This window comes from Octopus sinensis, linkage group LG2 (assembly GCF_006345805.1).
Source record: "Octopus sinensis linkage group LG2, ASM634580v1, whole genome shotgun sequence".
NCBI lineage: Eukaryota > Metazoa > Mollusca > Cephalopoda > Octopoda > Octopodidae > Octopus > Octopus sinensis.
The window spans coordinates 32,000,067-32,010,066 of record NC_042998.1 but is presented as its reverse complement, the minus strand read 5'-3'; the positions used below and the strand labels follow the sequence as shown (position 1 = coordinate 32,010,066).

The 10,000-nt window shown below is 38.8% G+C and overlaps 1 long non-coding RNA gene across 1 annotated transcript in view; it reads right to left on the bottom strand.

The window, feature by feature from the left end:
- Window positions 1-656: 656 nt before the first annotated feature.
- The window catches only part of LOC118767483, an 11,732-nt gene continuing 2,388 nt past the window's right edge, over window positions 657-10,000 (bottom strand). The window contains exon 3 of the long non-coding RNA XR_005003403.1: window positions 657-977. This is a non-coding gene — a long non-coding RNA (uncharacterized LOC118767483). The remainder of the gene's footprint in view (window positions 978-10,000) is intronic.

The following is a 10,000-nucleotide window of genomic DNA, read 5'->3' as shown; positions in this document are numbered from 1 at the left end:
GGAACCCGCAGAGCCCATAATTATTTTTTAAAGGAAATCGCTGTCCTTTGAATTATTTGAATGAAGCATATGTTAATTTAGAGAGACAATTTATTCGTATAAAAAATATACATATAACATACAATTTAAAATAAAACTGTGAATAATGTACTTATATTTTTTCTCTCTCTTATCTTTTCTCTTACATGTTTCAGTCATTTGACTGTGGCTATGCTGGAGCACTGTCTTTAGTCGAGCAAATCGACCCCAGAGCTTATTCTTTGGAAGTCTAATACTTATTCTGTCGGTTTCTTTGGCCGAACCGCTAAGTTACGAGAACATGAACACACCAGCATCGGTCCTCAAGCCATCTTGAGAGGACAGACACAGACACACAAACATATACACACACACACACACACATATATACATATACGACGGGGTTCTTTCAGTTTCCGTCTACCAAATCCACTCACAAGGCTTTGGTTGGCTCGAGGCTATAGTAGAAGACACTTGCTCAAGGTGCTACGCAGTGGGAATGAAGCCGGAACCATGTGGTTGGTAAACTAGCTACTTACCACACAGCCACTCCTACGCCTATACTATATGAAACAAATATTAAAAAAAAATTATTCAAAGACACTTTATATCATCGAACTATAGAATTTAATACAGAACCTACTTTGAGAAAAACTGGGTTAGGGCAGCGATTTTCAATCTCTTTCCATCCATAACAAGTAGGATAAGGCAGTAAAAGTCTTAATGCATCTCATCATTTTATAAACGTTTTGTTTTATGACTAAAATTACGTTAGAATTGTTTAAAGACAGCCAGCAGCGCATATTGCAAATTGCTACAAATAATTACAGAGGTACCGAAGTGATGCATTAAATTTACTCAAGTCCGCTAAATGGCCTGACATTTTACAACTTGCCTCAAAACCTCGCCAGACAACTGCGGACTGCATACAGCACACGATTCTGTCGCAGCAAAGTATTCTGTGGATAAGAAAATAGATAAGAATTAGGCAGTGTGTTGTTGCTGCTGCTGTTGTTGTCGTTAGATAAAACCAAGAAAAAAAAACAAAACAAAGAAACACTTTAATTTAATAACAGTAACTAAAACAACTCTGATCAATAAAGTCTTAGTCATTTTGCAACCAACTCATTCCATGGTATGAAGTAACATCAATAACGCCAGAACATGTGGTAATGGGATGATCTGGAAGGGGAAGGTTGTATTGGTGAGATGGGGAATATGCCAATATTCGAATACACCTCCTTTAAGATGCACAGTACACCCATCCACTATTCTTGGCTATTATCACGGCTTATACCTGCACCTGTGGAACTGCAGATACTTATTACTATCACGGCAACTACTGCCGCCTCCAAGTCACCATCACCGCCAACACCACCACAATAGTTCCTAGCGCTACTGTCGCCACCATTATTCCCCTCTACGGTTGCTTTCGGCATCTGATGTAGCTGCTTCTAGTGGCACTGCAGGGACCAAGTAACGACACCACCGTACATAGGTTCTTACGATTGTTGCATGCCTGCTTGTTCACCTGTAAATCATTGAGCACGTGAAACCGGTGGAGAAAGCAGACGATCGTTAGAAGGAGAGAAGCGAGAGAAAAAGTGAAACTGAAGCAGGGAGAGAGATGCAGTGTGTGTGTAAAAGAGAAAGGGAGAGGAGGATCGAGGAGAGCAGACGATAGGAAGGAAATGATAACAACAGTAAGAGAGAAGAGAAAGGGAAAGAAATATCGGAGAAATAGTGTGACTAAACAAGAGAGTAAGAAAGAAAATGAGAGAAAGAGTCATAGAATGAGAGAAAAGGAGTGTAAAACGAGGGAAGATAGACAAACTAAGTACCTTACAGGACAAACCATTCCTTTATATTTCCAATGCTTGCTGAGAATGGCTTGAGTATCATGACTTCACAATAATTTTACCTGCGGAATCAGGAGCCCTTTTTTGAACATTTAATAGAATCTGTGCTTTGTGTAATATAAACATCCGCAGCACATGCATCAGCACACATTCATTATCAGCCAAATCTCAGCAATAAACAACGATTTTAGATTATATCGTCACATAATCTCGACAATAATACGCTTTAAGCTGTTTTGAACCTCTAACACTCGCGACCCTTATTGACAAATCAATAATCTTACATGTTCCATTTTATTTCTTTTTTTTTTTTTGGTCTGCTTAGTAATCTAAAGGGTGGCACGAAACATTTCAAACAATTGTTATGGAAATATTTCCCAATTAATAGAGAAGGTGGCGAGCTGGAAGAAACGTTAGCACGCTGGGCAAAATGCTTAGCGGTATTTCGTCTGTCGTTACGTTGTGAGTTCAAATTCCGCCGAGGTCGACTTTGCCTTTCATCCTATCGAGGTCGATAAATTAAGTACCAGTTACGCACTGGGGGTCGATGTAATCGACTTAATACCTATGTCTGTCCTTGTTTGTCCCCTCTGTGTTTAGCCCCTTGTGGTTAATAAAGAAATAGGTATTTCGTCCGCCGCTACGTTGTGAGTTCAAATTCCGCCGAGGTCGACTTTGCCTTTCATGCTTTCGGTGTCGACAAATTAAGTACCAGTTACGCACTGGCGTCGATACAATCGACTTAATGCGTTTGTCTTTCCTTCTTTGTCCGAGTAAAGAAATAGGTATTTCGTGTCTTTATGTTCTGAGTTCAAATTCCGCCGAAGTCGACTTTGCTTTGCATCCTTTCGGGGTCGATAAATATTGTGCTGCGGATCTCATTCATAAATGCGTTCATGAATATATCATTTATTTTTAATTGTTTCAATCACTGGACTGCGGCCATGCTGGAGCAGCGCCTTGAAGACTTTTCAGTCGAATGAATTGATCCCAGTACTTATTAGTTTTCTAGTCTGGTACTTATTCAATCCAACCGCTATGTTCTGAGAACGTAAACACACCAACACCGGTTGTCAGGCTGTCGTGGAAACACACACACACACACACACACACATACACACACACACAAACATGTATGTATGTATGTATGTAAAAGATAAAAGATGACCATTTTATTGAATGCAGTTCCTAATAATATTTAATTATAAAAATATAAGATTTTTTTAAAACATGAAATTGCTATGTTGATCCAGTTGGGTAAAGTATGAATCAAGCGGCTCCATAGATGGAAAATGTCTGAGAAACCTGACCTGACACAGTTTGACCAAGCAATGGTGAGCGGACAAACACAGACACACAAACATATACATATATATATATATATCCGACGGGCTTCTTTCCGTTTCCGTCTACCTGACCTGACACAGTTTGACCAAGCAATGGTGAGCGGACAAACACAGACACACAAACATAAACATATATATACGACGGGCTTTTTTCAGTTTCCGTCTACCTGACCTGACACAGTTTGACCAAGCAATGGTGGGCGGACAAATACAGACACACAAACATATACATATATATATATACGACGAACTTCTTTCAGTTTCCGTCTACCAAATCCACTCACAAAGCTTTGGTCGGCCCGAGGCTCTAGCAGAAGACACCTGCCCAAGGTGCCACGCAGTGGGAATGAAACCGGAACCATGTCGTTGGTAAGCAAGCTACTTAGCACAAAGCCACTCCTGCCAGAAAAAAAGAAACCTTATAGCCTTCAAATTGTACCGTACCGACTTACAGAAAAAAGAGATCTTATGGAATGCTGGATAAGTTTAACTGCTGAGACAAAGAGGTGAAAGTCTACCGTTTTAGGTTCTTACCAGTCATCAAAGAGTTCCTACAAGTGGCCGAAATGTTACACTTTGTTAGCCTCACATCTTTACTGTTGTTTTGTTCCTGCCTTCGCTGATTCTCACTAGTCTCGTGGGGTTCCAGAATTTACTTGACTTAATTTAAAACAGGATCGTAAAATGAATGCTCGCACAACTTATGTGGTAAAAGTGACAACATTAATCAAACGATAACAAATATAATTATATTGAGGCGAGGATAACATCGTTGAACTGCGGCTAATCAACCGAACAAAAACAAAATAGGATAACAACTAAAACAGTAAGTAACCACTGAATTCAAAATGAAAATAGATATTTTGTGGGATGAAGTATAACCGGCGCTGGATTAACCATTAAGCAAATTAAGCTCGTGCTTAGAGTATCAAGTGAAGGAAGGGGCGCCACAGAAATTGTAAATGGTTTACGACACAAAAGAAATCCCTTTTATCTCTACTAAATATAGATACAGATGTGTTACCTAAGATTAATTTTGAGGATCTGATCAAAGACTTTGCAATTCAAAAATGTAGGAGGAAACTTTTCAAATATAAATAAAGTGGAAACATACAAAAATAAACATTGTTTTCCCTCTTATGGTTTTGTTTCGTTTTGGAAAATAAAAAATTATTTTATTGTTTGTTATTGTTTTATATTTTGAATTACATGATCTTTTATGCGGGATCCAAAGTCTTTTAAGTGCTTAGGGCCTCGATGCGTCTTAATCCGGTCCTGGGTATATTTTTATTAAAACATGAAATTGCTATGTTGATCCAGTTGGGTAAATTATGAATCAAAGCGGCTCCATAGATGGAAAATGTCTGAGAAACCTGACCTGACAAAGTTTGACCTAGCAATGGTGGGCGGACAAACACAGACACACAAACATATACATATATATATACGACGAACTTCTTTCAGTTTCCGTCTACCAAATACACTCACAAGGCTTTGGTCGGCCGGAGGTATAGTAGAAGACACCTGCCTAGGTGCCACGCAGTGGGACTGAACCCGGAACCATGTGGTTGGTAAGCAAGCTACTTAGCACAAAGCCAGAAGGTTGCATTAGACAAAATAATTTCTGATAGAGACACGGTGGCCTAAGACGTAACTCTTAGCTCGGCTCGATTGAAGCTGGCCTGACGTTCAAACTGCAATAGACGTTGACAACATGTCCTTCGGTTTCATGCCTCGACGACACTTCACACTCTTCTGCAAAATAGAGAGCTTTCAACGCTCGTGAAATGGGCGGAGACTATGACCACCGATAACAGAGAAGCAGTGAAATTATTTCCATAAATCAAGTACAAACATCTATAAAATAAATTTTAAAAAAAAACGTGTATTTAGGTTAATATTGTCCTAGATACACATCATCTAGGACGTGATGGTCATGACTGGATTGAATTTCATAATGAATCTGCACAGTTGGAAATGATTTTGGTTTTAAAATATAACACCTAATAAATTATGTATTGGAGGAGGAAGACAGAGATATGGAAAATAAACGGGGTGGTCATGAGAGGAGCATCTTTGATTGTCTTCTTGATTAGCGCTGTCCTGAGGCGCAAAAATAACAGCGGTAAGCATCCGCGCATACGTATTTGTAGCGTGTAAACCTTTACTAGAATTCATTCTTTGATACTGTCTTATATGCTATGCACGAACAAGGAGATGAGGAAGGGGAGAAACAGAGAGAGAGAGAGACTCTCCAGCCGCTCATTGTCTCTTTTGCTTTCGCTCAAAATTTAAAAGCGCGGTCACACAAGCACACTAACACTCTTCCTTCTCCCTTCTCCCTCCTCTTTCCACTTTTATATATCGATCCAACTTGGGAGCCTTTTAAAGGCGTTCCATCTGTTAGAAATAACAACCAAATCTCTGCACAACTGAAATTTAGGGCTTTTAAAAGAAAAAGAAAAAAAGAATGAAAGGAGATATGAGATAAAAAGATTATGTTCGATGCCCCTAAAAATGAACTTTTGGACATAAAGTGCTTCGTACAGGTTCCCGGTCGACCAGCGAATAAACAACATTTATATATATAAATGTATATGTATATATATATATATTATATATATATATATATATAATCAATATAAGCAACACCCCATGGATTTATATGGATAACACCATTCAAAATTCTGGTGCATCTAACTTAAGTACCATATTCAATTGAATCTAAATTTTGCTGAACTTATATATATATATATATGTAGATGAAACCATGGCGACTGAAGAAGGGTTTTTTTCCTTGTGTTATTTGTCCTGTACTCTATTTTTTGTTGTTTAAGAAAAATGTCCAGTTCCTTGGGTTTGTGTCTATGTTTTCGTTTCTCATTGTGTTCGACGTTTTTTTTTTTTGTGTCCTGTACTCATATATGCGTGTATATATACATGTAGAGGTAGGTACGTACATATATGTATATATATATGTATATGTTTTATTTATTAATATATTATATGACGGAACGCACGCATCCCTTTCTAAGTAAGATTGTTCTTGATATATATATATATATATATGCGTCACACACCAGTGACAGTATGTGATCTCATCCGTCTATATGAAGCTTCTTTTTTTATTTTTGAGCGCGCAGACGGCACACACACACACACACACACACACACGCACACAGGCACGCACACACACACATACACACACGCACACACACACGATCGCTCGCGCTCATACACTTACATGTAAGCATGCATAGATGTACACTCATACGCAGAAATGCGCACCTGCGTATACATACGTGTAAACATTTAAACGCTCACAAACACACACATGGACAAATTCATACATACGTGCACATTATATAAGACATCTATAAACCTCCAACAAACGCGTGTATATACAATAATAATAATAATAATAATAATAAAAACATAAACGATGGCACACCGTAGAGATTATCCACAACCGGGACACGTGTAAATATTTATACATGCACATACACGCATACCTGTAAAGTCATACACATATATACATTCTTGTACACACATACACATAAATGCATTCTCAAACATACACACAATCACACACTGAGAAATATACGTCTGCAGATGACTTCCGAAACACAGAAGTGTAAATGTATGTACAGTCACGCATATACGCATATGTGAGCAAATGTCTATAAACACACACATACGCAGTAATACCTGTTTCTTTACTACCCACAAGGGGCTAAACACAGAGAGAACAAACAAGGACAGACACAGGGATTAAGTCGATTATATCTACCCCAGTGCGTAACTGGTGCTTATTTAATCGACCCCGAAAGGATGAAAGGCAAAGGCGACCTCGGCGGAATTCGAACTCAGAACGTAGCGGCAGACGAAATATCTATTTCTTTACTACCCACAAGGGGCTAAACAGAGAGAACAAACAAGGACAGACAGACGGATTAAGATATATCGACGCCAGTGCGTAACTGGTACTTTATTTATCGACCCCGAAAGGATGAAAGGCAAAGTCTTACTACCCACAGTAGTAATACCGACACATATTCTACACCCACGATCATGCATACATGCACACATACACACACACAAGCATACAAGCAATTATGCACTGGCTCAGAAGTACATATGAACATTTGTAGGCGTGCTCCTACTCACTCACGTCTGCATACACACATAGGTAGAAACACACAGGCAGTCGTACACAGATGCAAGCCCGATGTCATGCTGCAGTAGGAAGACGGGAAGTGAACGTTGAAGACAGAGATATCAGGAGGCACATTGACTTGCTGTTGCAGCAGCAAGACTACTAGCAGCACCGAGCAGACATACCAAACACACACACACACACACACGCACAATCAGTGCACTGACGCGATTTGTGAGCGATTGCGCGCACATGTCGGAAGGCGCCTACGGGCAGTTACAGTGTGAAGGAATTGCGATTGGAACTTCGTTGGTATTGTGGTTAAGAAATGAAACAACGGAAAGGAAGGGAGGACGAATCGGGAATAGGGAAAGTTCAACAGAGAGAAGAAAAAAGGACGGAATAGAAAAGAAGGAATAGGAGAAAGTGGATTAGAGGTGAACGGCCTGGGCCGGTTTAAACTAAAAGCTTATATATACATATCAATAATTCCTAACCTACAAATGTTTTTTTTTTTCAAATTTAGGCGGGAATAGTGTAGTCCAGTGGTTCCCAAACTTTTCACAGCGGTTCCCAAGCCTTTTATTTAAATGAGTTTTCGCACGGACCCCTTTAAGTATACCTATCTTTATATATATATATATATATATATATATATATAGTTAATCCAAACATGAAAGCACAAAAAAAACACAACAACGCGAGAACGTGGAACAAATATAGTATTATTGGACGCTAAGGAAAGAAGGAGGGGTATTAAGGTTTCGAGCGGAGCTCTTCGTCGGAAACATAGGAGAAGGAAAGATCCAGAGAAGGGAAGACAGAGGAAAAAAAAATCACCGACAGTACACACACGGTCACATTTTGAAGGCATATATATATATATATATTATATATATATATATATATTGGCCTGCTCGCTTAGCCAGCGGGGTGGCGTCATTTGAAGGCTAAAACAATGCGAAGCATTGTGACCAGCGATGTGTATCAACATCTGATAGCCTGGTCGGTCACGGTGATATATATATATATATGAAATTTTGAATTTAGTTGACGGACCCCCCCCCCCCATTACTACCTTTTCTTTTGGGGTTCATATGACGTTTGGGGGTTCATATCAGATTTTGGTGTCATCATTTATCTGCAATAAATTGGTCACATTTCTACAACACAAAATACACTTCTATATTTAAGAGATGAGGAATTATTTACATTATTTGCATTATTTACATCTGACGGATATTTGTCCTCATCTTGTTTGTTTTTAACACGTTTCGGCTGATATACCCTCCAGCCTTCATCAGGTGTCTTGGAGGAAACTTCGAACCTGGGTTCTCATTCCTTAGGTATTTTTCGATGTTATTGTCGTTATTATTATTATTATTATTATCACTGCTTGGAATCGAACTCAGAATATTGGGGTTAGTAGCCCGCGCTCTTAACCACTATGCCATATGCCCGTGGGCATATTTCAACATTTTTTTTTTTTTTTAATACAGTTCCTAATAGGATATAATTATGAAAATACAAGGAGATTTTTTAAACATCAATGGCTATGAGGCCGCGCCAGAGTCAATTAGGAATCGAAGAGATGGATAGATGAAAAATATTTGAGAAAAACTGAATATTAACAGCCAGTGGCGGACTGGCCAGGTTGCCAGCTTGCCCGATGGCAAGTTGGCTCCTGCGCCATTAGAATCCATATACGGGGGTCCATTCCCTCAAGTTTGAGAATTTTTTTATATTCACTCGTGGAAGAATGCAGTATTTCAGCCTGGCTGTGTTTGTAGACAGTTGAAATGAATACTCTTAACAAATAAAAAATAATAAATAAATAATAGCATTGTAGTTTCAGGTGGTCCCCTTTAGTCTCCTGGCAACCAACATTTTTCGACCCAGTTCGTCACTGTTAACAGCAGAACTGAGTTTAGTGGAGTTTGGATTAAGAACATAGATGCCGAACGGTATTTTGTCCGACTCTGATTAGTACAACTAAAACGTCTGAACTGGTCTGTAAGGCAAAAATGTAATGCCACTTGCTGTGGCTCCAAATGAACTCGACAAATATTGAACCAGCTGGAAAGCCCCTAGGTCAGACATTTTCAATCTATTTGACTTGGTGGCACATTGGAGATTAAGTGAATTACGGACCGTATATTGTATGGAAACTTTAACAAAAGACTGTTTTAAAGTTTAGAATTTAGAAAAAAAGAACTTGAATACAACAAAGTTATAAGTACGTTCTATTTTTAAATATAGATTCAAGACGTGCAAGCATCACTTCTATTTTTCTTTAAAACATTTTTTTCTAAAAATCCGTAGCCTGCTGTTTAAGAAATACTGGCTTACATGATCACTCAGCCTGCTAGAAATAACAGCCAAATCTTCCACTACCATCATCTTACGTTGTAAATTAAAAAGAAAACTCGGTTTGATTACCGCTGGAATAATATTGAATATTGGTCTGTCTCCTTTGATCGGGGCTAACCAAGGACTAAGAAAACAACAAGAACAACAACAACTACAGCAACAACTGTAAAACTATAGGGCCGGGTTCAAGTCCAAAACAACGGCAAAGAAAAACAGCAGTTTATTGGGTTGAACGAATTAAAACCCAAAGA